The 11,747-nt window shown below is 42.0% G+C and overlaps 1 pseudogene; it reads left to right on the plus strand.

Moving 5' to 3' along the window:
* Window positions 1-11,172: 11,172 nt before the first annotated feature.
* The window catches only part of LOC101654595, a 5,305-nt pseudogene continuing 4,730 nt past the window's right edge, over window positions 11,173-11,747 (plus strand).

Here is an 11,747-nt window from a genome sequence, read left to right on the forward strand (position 1 = left end):
CCCCAACAGTTTAATGGCCTATAATTCACATATTACATAATTCAATAGTTCAGTCACATCAAGAAAAGCTGTACACCCACCACCACAATCAATTTTAGAACATTTTCTTCATTCTTGTGCTCATCATTATTAACTCCCCATTTCCACCCAACCTCTCTGCCATACCCCAAGGAACAAAATTAATCCAGTTACTATAGGTTTACCTATCCTGGATTTCACATACAGAAAAACATTTAAAAACAAATAACTAACAATTACAACAAAGTAAAACAGATAATAATCTCAACAGAAAAGAAAGCAGAAACTATTAAAAAAAATAGAACAAATGTAAATGGGTCGTATGGGAGATCAAATGACAGGGTGTTAAATTTTAACCTAACTGCAACTGCAACAATCCACTTCCAATGCTGTCTGTGTATTAGACAGGCTGGTCAGAGGTATTCACCATGTGCATTTTCCCCTTCATTTTTTTTTCAACTGAAACAGATTAAAATGGGTCAAAAAGGATATCAAACGATATTTTGACCTCACTACAGCTGACATAATCGACTTTAAAATCCTCTCTTTCTGGTTCACAAGACTATTGACATCCCTCTATATAACTGGAGGGGATTCACTGGAAGCTTAATCCATGTGTGAACCCTGCAAATGGATTTTGGGATTTACACTGTCATCCATAGCCTTCTGCAAACCAAATGTTTGCAATTTAAGCTCTGATACCATTCCCTCCTTTAGGTTTGGGTTGTATTATTTACAACCTCTGGATTCACACAGGCTGGTGTGCTACTTCCATGTGGACTTAGCTGCTTATTTGATGGCACTTGGATGGCTGCTTATTTGAAAATAAGACTTTAAAGACCACAAACGTGATCCACCACACTTTGCATTAACACCCATATAATCTTCAGTATCTCTTCATGAGGCCAAGCATCAAGCAGAGTCATATCATAAGAGCTAATTGTTCTTAGATTGGGGCTAGAATTAAGTGCAAGCCCCAAATCCACTTTAATGGCTTTTTTCTTCATGTATGGTGTCTTTTATGTCATCACAAAACATATCTTTTCTTCAGTCATTGTTCTGTGTAACAAATCTATTTCATGACCTCTGAATTCAGGTGGAATATACTCAATGCTGTATTTTAATGCTCTTCAGCTTCAACTTGAACTTTCTCATAAATAATGGATGGTGTGCTCCACAGTCAGCCCCTGGCCTTGCTCTGATGGTTGATTTTGAGCTTTATCATCTCTGTCCATTCTGTTATTAGGTGCCCTTGGATCTGTTCTGACCCTTTGCATAATGCACAACTGTTGCCATCCTCACAACTGTTCCTGTGCCGGATCCCATTGTTGCAGCCACAGTATAACCCCATCTCCTTGGGGAGCTTCCTCTTTTTTTGCTGCCTCTCCTCTTTTCCAAGCCTGATGTTTTTCTCCAGGGACTGGTCTCTCCTGAAAATATATCCAAAGTATGTACCACAAAGTCTTGCCATCCTTGGCTCTAGGGAGCACTCTGACCTTACTTCTTCCAATACAGATCAGTTTGTCCTCTTAGCAGGCCATAGTACTTTCAATATTCTTCTCCAGCACCACAATTCAAATGCATCCATTCTTGTTCAGTCTTCCTTATTCAGTGTTCAGCTGTCACATGCATATGAGGCCATTGAAAATGCCATGGCTTGTGTGAGGCGTACCTCTGTCCTCAAATTAACACCCTTGCTCTTCAAAACTCTAAAGATGTCTTATCAGTTTGATCTGTTGAATGCTGCTTCCTTGAGCCGTGATTGTGGATCCATGCAAGACAAAACCCTTGTTGACCTCAAACTTTTCTCCATTTATCATGGTGTTACCCATAGGTCCAATTGTGAGATTTTGGTCTTCTTTACACTGAGTCGTAATCTATAATGCAGACTGCAATCCTTGATCTTCATCAGCAAAGTTTCAAGTGCTCCTCCCTATTCAGCAAGTAATGTTGTGCCATTTGTGTCTTACAGGCTGTTAATAAGTCTTCCTTCAATCTTCATGCCATATTCTTCCTCATATAATCCATCTTCTCTGAAGATTTGCTCAGCAAATAGACTGAATAGGTATAGTGAAAGGATACAATCTTAACATACACCTTTGCCTTGTTCTGTTTGTACAAGCACTTCTTGATCCAGGTACAAGAGCTAAGTACAAGATAGTGTTCTGGGATTCCCATTCATTGTTTGGTTCCACACAGTCAAATGTCTTATGTCAACAAAACACAAGTAAACATCTTTCTGTTATTCTCTGCTCTCAGGCAAGATCCACCTCACACCAGCAATGATATCCCTTGTACCAAATCCTCTTCTGAATCCAGTCTGAACCTCTGGCAGCTCCCTTCCAATGTGCTGCAACTGTTGAATGATCTTCACCAAAATTTTACTTACAAGTGATATTAGTGATACTATTTTATAGTTTGAGCATTCTGTTGGGTCACCTTTCTTCAGAATGCATACAGATATGAATCTCTTCCAGTCAGTTAGCCAAATAAGCCATCTTCCGAATTTCCTGGCATAGACAAGGGAGCGCTTACAGCGTGTCTTCAGCTTGTTGAAACATTTGAATTGGATTCCATCAATTCCTGAAGCCTTGTTTTGGACTAATGTTTTCAGTGCAGCTTGAACTTCTTCCTACAACACCACTGGTTCTTGTTCATGTTACCTCTTGAAATGGGTGAATGTTGACTCGTTGGATATAGTATGACTGTGTATTCTTTCCATCTGCTGATGTTTCCTCCACCATTCAATATCTTACCCATAGACTTTCAATATTTTTCGTGAGTTCCATCAGCATAAGATATGCTAAGCATGTTCACTCTTTTTAACTTCCTAATTCTAGGTCTTTGCACATTTTATATTTGTCTTCTCAAACTGCCCTTTGAAACTTTCTGTTCAGCCCTTTTGACTTCATTATTTCTCCCATTTATCTTAACCACTCTACCATTAAGAGCAAGTTACAGAGTCTTTTTGGACATCCACACTGACCTTTTTCCCCCAGTTTATTTAATGACTTTTGTTTTCTTCACACGATATTATTGATGTCATCCCACAGTTCATCAGGTCTTCTGTCATTAGTGTTCAATTCATCAAATATATTCCAGAGATGTTCTCCAAATTCAGATGGGATTGACTCAAGTTCGTATTTTGGGTCTTGTGAATTTGTTTTAATTTTCTTCGGCTTCAACCTGAACTCAGATATTAGCAATTGGTGGCTGTTTCACAATCAGCCCCTGGCCTGGTTCTAGCTACTGATACTGAGTTTCTCCATTGTCTCTTCCCACAGAGGTAGTCAATTTGATTTCTGTGTCTCTACCTCAGAAATCCACATATATAATCGTCTTTGTGTTGCTGGAAAATGTTTTTTGATGAAGAAGCTGTTAGTCTTGTAAAATTCTATCATTCAATCTCCGGCTTCTATTCTATTACAAAGGCCATATGTTCACACTACTGTTCCTTCCTCTTTGTTTATAACTTTTGCATGCCAACTACTAATAATTATCAATGCATACTGATTATATAAATAATTGATAAGATTGTCAATTATTTTACTTTTGCTCTTTTTAATCTTTACTTTTTTCAACAAAGCACAATTGCTACATTTTTTATCAGAGTGGAGTAATGTGTAACCAAAATGAAAACATTTTTCAGATATTAAATTAGAAATAATAATTTTAAGGGTTGGGATTTATGTTTTCAGTGGCCTTTGTGAAGTTATTCATCCCTGATAAAGATTCAAACTGAAAGCCGAATTATATGTATACCAAAACTTTCCTCATGGTAGGCTAAAACTTAATGAATTGTGTTAGAAATCACTGAACTCTTAGTGCATATATATCTCAATCCTCAGACAGTAATATGTCTGTCATTAGTAACCTCCCTGTTCCCCGCTTACCTATTGCAAGCTACTTTTTATACAAATACCAGTATCCTTTAATATACAAATCAGATTTTGAACTGCTCTCATGCTTCCCATAGCATCTGATCACTCTTAAAATGTAATTAAAAATAAATCCGTCATCATAGATTAAAAAGCTCTACCTAAGTCCCATCTCACCCCTACCATTCTCCCACCCTGCTCCCTGCTGTATTCCAGCCACACTGGCCTCTTACTGCTTCTCAAGAACAGCAAATACATTCCCCTCATTTCCATACCTCACTCCCTCAGTTTATTCTTATCTCTGCTCCTATCCAGGGTTTCTCATCCCGGGTTTTCCTCAGATTCTATTGAAAACAAAAACAGCACCACTTCCACCACCCTTGATCTCTATATTCCCCTTTAATTTTGTTTATAGCCTTATCATTACTTAAGGAAAGGGTGTGGGAGCCTCACTTGACCTCCTCCAGCTACACAGAGGAACAGAATGGAGCTCCACACCAGCTCAAAGCCATTTGCCATAAAGCAGAGGTCAGACAAGCCTCCTCCCTCCAATCTTCATTACCTATTCTAACATCATCTGTTCCTCTCACAACACTACACTACTCTGCTGGGCTCAGTAATCTGTTGCAATGGCTACACAGAACTCACAGACAATATTCACAATCAAGGAGATTCACTAGAAAAATTAACAGGTTACCACAAGCCAGGATGAGACAACATTAAGGATACAGCCTCTTGTCCATAGTAGTTCCTCTCAAGCAGCAGCCACCTCTCTCTCTCTCTCTTCCTCAGCTTCTCAGACACATGGTCCCTTGATCTCTGCCTTGTTCTGTAAACTGGGAAGGCCAGTGCTCCTTGCCGCTGCTCCTCTTTGTCTCGTGATATTGCTTGCTGCGGCCTCGGGTACCTCTGCCACTTCAGGGTGGGATCTCACACATACTTCTCTGCTTCTGTGATGGCTCTCATGTGCCCAGAGGAATGGCAAAACTGACCAATCCAATCTCCTCTATTAGACATTCATTCTTACACCATATTTGCATGGTCCCAACCAATAATTTGGTGGGAGTTACAAAGACATGGATAAAATAAAACAAAACTCATTGTCATTGAGTCGATACTGACTCATAGTGACCCTACAGGACAGGGTAGAACCACCCCTGTGGGTTCCAGAGGCTGTAACTCTTTATGGGAGGAGAAAGTCTTGTTTTTCTTCCAAAGACAAGGATAGAAGAGCCCCATTTAAGCAATGTCACTTCACCAGACTATAACACTAGCCAACATTCATTTTGGTGCCTCAAACGTTGGACATGCTTCTGAGTATATTGGACCTGCTGGTTCCAAAAGTGTCACCAATTTACACTTATCAACTCTAGTTTTTGAAATACAGAAGGTATGCCACATATCATTCTTTACTCTGCTTGCCCTTAAATAACCAAGCTATTTCAGCTAGAGGAAATGCACACTGGTTTTATGTAGTTTATGTTGAACTAAATATTTAGGTCAAGTTATACTTCACATGGTGTCCTTTGGTCCAAAGATACATTTGAACAGTGCAAATTACATGAATCTTGAATTTTCCTCACTTCCCCTGAATAACAGGCAGTTCTAATTTGTTATCTTAAAAGGGCTATCCTACAATTAATAAGGAGCCCTGATATGGTAGTGGGTTCTGTGTTTGACTGCTAGTCACAGGGTCAGCTATTCAAGCCCACAAAGCACTTTGCAAGAGAAAGAGGAGACTTTCTGCTCCCAGAAAGACTTTCAGCCTCAGAAACCCACAGGAAAAGCTCCACACTCTGTCTTGTAGGGTCACTATAATCAACTGACTGCTAGTGAGTCTCATATACTAAATAGAGATTCAAATATTCTGAAACCAAAATGGTTGCATAAGGACCCATGGGGGCTACTTGGTTATACACTGATCTGCCAATCATAAGGTCAGAGGTTCGAACCCACCAGTCACTCTGCAGCCTTTAAAAGATTTAAAGGTTTGGAAACACAGAGGGGAAGTTCTTCTGTCTTACAGGATCACTATGAGTTAGAATCAATTAAACGGCAGCGGGTTTCTCTTTTTGGTTTCAAAGCCTGCGCAACATATACAGAGACTAGTCAGTTGGATACCCAAAATGAGTGTGTCACAATTCAAACTCCTCTATTAAAATTAAATGTGCCAGTCTTGTTGTAAGATCACACAACTTCTCCATCTTAAAAAAAAGAGTTAGAAAAAATTAAATTAAATTAAAAAAAAAGAAGAGTTAGAATATTTCATATAAAGAAGCTTGGAGCCATCCTCACCTCAGAATTAACATTAATTATTCACTGGCTTCTATAAAATAAAATGTGTTCTGAAGTGTTTACTGCATAATTTTAAGAAGGAAAAGTTAGATCTTCAAAATATTTATGAAAATGGTTATGAAGTCTTACATTTCAACACTCTAAATTGCCCTCCCACTTTCTATACATGTGCCTTCTCAGTTTTCTTTTTTTTTTTCTTTTTATTTTCCATTCTTGGTAAGCTGTGTTCTGGCTTGTAGTCTCTACATAGTGCACAGCCTTCCATACCCAAAGGGAAACCTGCTGCCATCTAACTGATTTTGACTCATAATGATCCTATAGGGCAGTGAAGAACTGCCCCTTCAGGTTTGCAAACCTTTAAATCTTTTAAAGGCTGCAGACTGACTGGTGGGTTCGAACCTGTGACCTTACGATTGGTAGCTCAATGTGTAACCAAGAAGCCACCATGGGTTCCATATACACCTTCCCTTGGAAGTCCCTTAATACCTAATTCTTTTTCAAATATTTATTTATCTTTTTTGCCTTATCCTGCAATTTGTGGGTCTGAATTCTTCTCATATTTAAAATCTGGATGATAAATTAGTATAATTTAATAGCTGAAAATATAGTGGAACACCATACCTAAGGAACTAGAGCTGATGCGGTCTATCCACTGCCATGTCAAATCAGTACCCCAAACAACCCCAGGGAGAAGCCTACAACCAAGACATCAAGAAAGAAATGCTGTTGTTGTTGGACTGTGTGATTTGTGTATCTTTATGCCTAGTTAGTCCCTAATCTGACAAGGTCTAAGTTTACAAGAACAAAGACTACAGACAGCTGTCATTTCCCTCTATATCTCCAATATTTACAATAGTACCAGGCACTGAGTAAATATTGACTAAGCGAATAAACAGATTACTGACCCTTGCTACACTAAAATCCTTTGGAAATCCAAATACATGCCAACTTTCAAAAGACTTTGACTTAACTATGCTTTAAATTTTGGAAGAAAATAAACTTAAAAATAACGAAGAGGGTGTTAGTTCTGTTGGTTGACTCATGCGAGAGGCGCTGGGAATCAAGATCTTCTCCCATCACAGTAGCTAATATGCCTTCTGGCAGATCATTTACAGACATAAGGACACCTACGTGTGGAGAGGAATGAGGTTTTAAAAGGGGAATTTCGAAATATATAACTTTCAAAACTAGTAAGTTTTATATTTTAACAGCATAGTAGGGGAAATCCATACCCCTAGAGGTTCACTCAAAGAGACATTTCTTTCAAAATAAATAAAAACTTGTCTTATTTTCACTTGTGGTAGAGTTAAACAGGTTGTTTACATATTGTGCGACATTTTCCCAGGACATTCAAATCTAACTAGAGCAAGAATACCAAGACAGACTCATTTCCTAGGCTCAGATGCAAGAGAAAAAAAATCCCTTCGTTAACTTTGCCATGGGAAAGAAGGGAAAAACAAAAAATAAGATGTCGAAAAAAGGTGATTTATCTGCACTTAAACCAGTGACCATCAATTCAGCTCTGACCAATTGTGTAAGAGTACAACTGTGCTTCTTACAGTTTTCAATGGATGCAACCTTCCCAAAACATATCACCCTCTAACTTCCAAGGCACCTCTGGGTGAACTCAAGTCTCCAATCTTGCTGTGAGCAGTGGAGTGAATTAACCCTTGGCACACCAAGGGGCTCCAACATGACCTAAGCTGATTCTGATTGACAGTGGCCCTCTCGGGTGGAGAGAAACTGCCTCAGAGGATTGCCTTGGCTGTGATCTTCACAAAAGCATATTTCCAGATTTTTGGTCCCGAAAAGCAGCTGATGGGTTCAAATCACAAACCTTACTATTAATAGTCAAACGCATTAACTGGTGTCGCCACTTAGTGACGCCCCTGTGCCACTCGCCCCACCACCAGAAGAGTTTTATCTGGGGACTGGTGGTTTGGGGGGCCTCAATGACTTACTAAAATGATATGCCCAAGTGTTATATAAATGTACATACAAAGGCAAATCTAAAAGCGTTATTACAAAATCACAGAAAGCTATTGTTTCTTGACATATCCACTCATTTAGATTTCCACACCTTTCCAGGCCAAGCTTCCATAACCCTTCCTCAAATCAATTCTTTGATTTTCAATTTACACCATGTCAAAACAGCAGTTGTGACCATCTTCAAGGGACTCAACTAGTGTTCCTGTTCAGTGTTGAATTTTGGAAACACAGAAGTCTGAAGGGGCAAGAAGATTCGGACTGTTAGGTTTGCCCACAAAATCCATGTAAGACCGGCCCTTATTACCTTAGATCAGCGGTTCTCAACCTGTGGGTTGTGACCCTTTGGGGGTCAAATGACCCTTTCATAGGGGTACCCAATTCATAGCAGTAGCAAAATTACAGTTATGAAGAAGCAACGAAAATAATTTTATGGTTGGGGGGTCACCACAACATATTAAAGGGCCATGGCATTAGGAAGGTTGAGAACCACTGCCTTAGATGGTATTTCCTAAAGTGGGTGATACTGCCCCTGTGGACACTGGAACAGTGGGGGAGGGGGAATTGCAAAAGCAGATGACTACACTTTATCCTGGATAATGAGCTACCGTATAAAACTTTTTAATTGCCAGGGGATAACTGAGTAATTTTTTTTTTTTTCTGGAAAGGGGGTGGCAGACCAAAAAGTTTGGGAACCTATGCAGAAGAATGGATAGGTACCTTGTTCTGATAGGGAAAATTCCGCAGCACGACCTTCCTGGCCTTTTTCTCAGCAATGCACTTCTTCACTTTCTTGATTTTTTTTTTAACTAACCCTCAAGAAAACCTATCAAGATTATGCATTTGGAATTCCAGAAAACTGTCTCCATAGCCTTCTGAAATGCCCCCCCCCCCCATATCTCTGGTAGCATATTCCAAACCCTTCCAGACCTAATGCAAGCAATGCCTTCCTCCAGGGAGCCCTCGGTGCCTCCCAGCCCATCAGCAAGAGTTGTGGGCTTTTCTGCGTGCCTTCAAGAGCTCTGTACAGTCCTTGAACATAGAACTCCTCTCCGGCAGTAACTGTTAACATACCTGCTAGCTTCACCCATTAAGCTTTGCACTCTGTATGGGCAGAGATTATTATTCATATTTATGTCCCCAGAGTCAAGAATCATCATCATCATAAAAGTTTGAAGAAGGGACTGAATGAACGGTAATAAGACTGGCACTCTTTTTCTTGTAAAAGTAAAACAATTTAAAAGTAAATGACTTAAAACAAACATACAAATTCTAAACGTGGAAATTATCCCTTACCATCAGGTTAATTCCTTATCTTTCCTCCTTTTGCAGGATAATTTTGTCTTTTAGCTATGCCTCAGCTTCATCACGACTACGGTTACATGTCATCGGACTATAAGCTGGCTTGCCAAAAGTCAGAGAGCAAAAATGCAGTGTTCGTGCCAGCATTTAGCTACAGCTGTCCTTTAAGTGATGTCCTGCCATCACCCCTCAGGCTGGTGTATTCACAGATTTAACTGTCCTTAAACTTCAGGTGGGGATTATAAACCAGGACGTTATATCATATGCGCACAAGGGATGAACTCATTCCTTTCTCTTATTTATCTGAGATGCAAATATAAAACCTCACAACTAAAAGTCCCTTCCAAGCAGTTTACCACAGGAAAACCTGCAACAGCTGCAATCTTGGTCAGCCTGGAGCCTCTCAGGAGCAGAAAAACGGAAATCATTTCCCAGGAGAAGTAGCTGTGCTCCCTCGTCAGAGGAGGAAAACTTTGCGAGACTTGGAAAAACAAAGCCGTCTGGGTCGTGTTCTGACTCTCCCAGGTCTCACTCTATATAATAACACTTTGGAAGGAGACGCTTTGCATCAATAAAGAAGTACGGAAAATGACATCGGTCATTGTAAGACATGAAAACCTAATAATAATTAATAAATTGTCAAGGGTTCATGAGGGAGGGTGAAAAATGAGGAGCTGATACCAAGGGCTCAAGTAGATAGAAAATGTTTTGAAAACAATGATGGCAACAAATGTACAAAAGTGCTTGACACACTGGATGGCTGGATGGTGATGAGTTGTACAAGCCCCCCATAAAGTGATTTTAAAAAACAAAGGAAGAAAGAAATGTCGGGATTTTAAGTAAGATTGAGAAGTTCAAGGAGCTTCTTTTTGAGATATTCCAGAAGTAACCCTTTTTTTTTCCTGTTCAAATCAGTATCCATTCATAATAGAAATAGCTGCTGCGAGCAGGGGAAGTCCACAGTATGAAAAAAATCCAAATATGGGTTTCACTGTGACACCAACTTCCCCTCTCACTGGGAAAAGGAGGCAGCTCACTTGCACGGGGGCAGGGTTTGTCCTGCTGTGCGGCTAATCAAACAGACACACTGACTCCACTGCCAGAAGAGGCAGGGGGCGGGGTGGGGGTGGGGGTGTCCTGAGGTTACATCTGCAACTGGTGGCTCCTTTGGGACGCAGGGCCGGAATGATTTTGGTGCGATGAGAGAGACGCTCCGGACCAAAGGGAAAGTGGGAATTGTCTGTGGATTTCAACATCCTCCCCGGCCCGGGCTCCCCTCGGAGGACCGTGGGAAATGTCTACAAAGTCCTCTCGCGGGGTTTCTGTTTCTTCTCAAAGCCCGTCCCGACAGGAACTCGGCTTCGGCGGGATTCCTCCGGGGCCCCAGGCCCAAATGGGCTGGCTCTCGTGAGTTTCGGGCCAACGGCCACGCGCAGGGAAGGGGCCCGGCCTGGCGCCCGCGGGCCGCCAACGGGAGAGCCGGGACCACCCAACTGTCCCCTCATGCGACCTTTCTGTCTGTTGTCCAAAGGCTCTTGGGTCCACTGTCCCCGACCCTCCACGGAGGGCTTCTCCGAGCCTTCCCTGGCGTCCGTCCATCCCCCCTTCGAGGCCAGAGACCCGGGCCTCACGGAACCTCAAAAAAGGGGCCTCGCAGGGTCCCGTGAACGCCAGCCGCCACCACGGGGACAACATGGGCTGTGCGGGCAGCAGGGAGGGGCCACCCGAGGGACACAACCACTACCTGTCTTCGCGAGCTTCTCTCCAGCGGCGGGACCGGCAGGTAAGGCAGGAACACGCGGAGGCACTAGTAGCGGCTTCAACCCCTCACGGAAGGTTCCGGAAGCCCAGCCAGTGGGCATGCGCAATGCCGCTCCTAGGCCCCAAGCGCTGGCCGGGTCGGTGGGCCCATCCCCCCCGGCGCTGACGGAGCCCGGCCCGAAGACGTTCCTATAACTCCGGCCAGGCCCTTCTTCCGCCCTCCCTAGTCTAGCGGGGCAAGGCGATGTCAACAATAGTAGCCCGAATAAAATCGCCTTGCCATGAATAACGTCTCGTGGCGAAGAGGTACCTCTCCAAGCCTCCGGATCTCAGAAATCTTCTGATGGAACAGGTTGTGTTGGGTGCTGTCCACTCTGTTCAGACTCAAAGCAACCCTGTACACAGCAGAAGCAAACACTGGCGGGTCCTGCGCGACGCTCACTATAGTGTCTATGTTTGAGCCCGTTTGTTGCAGCCATTGTAACAAGCCATCTCATGGGGGGGGGG

This window comes from Echinops telfairi, unplaced genomic scaffold, assembly GCF_000313985.2.
Source record: "Echinops telfairi isolate 266 unplaced genomic scaffold, ASM31398v2 ScPeMD7_7468;HRSCAF=8506_0, whole genome shotgun sequence".
NCBI lineage: Eukaryota > Metazoa > Chordata > Mammalia > Afrosoricida > Tenrecidae > Echinops > Echinops telfairi.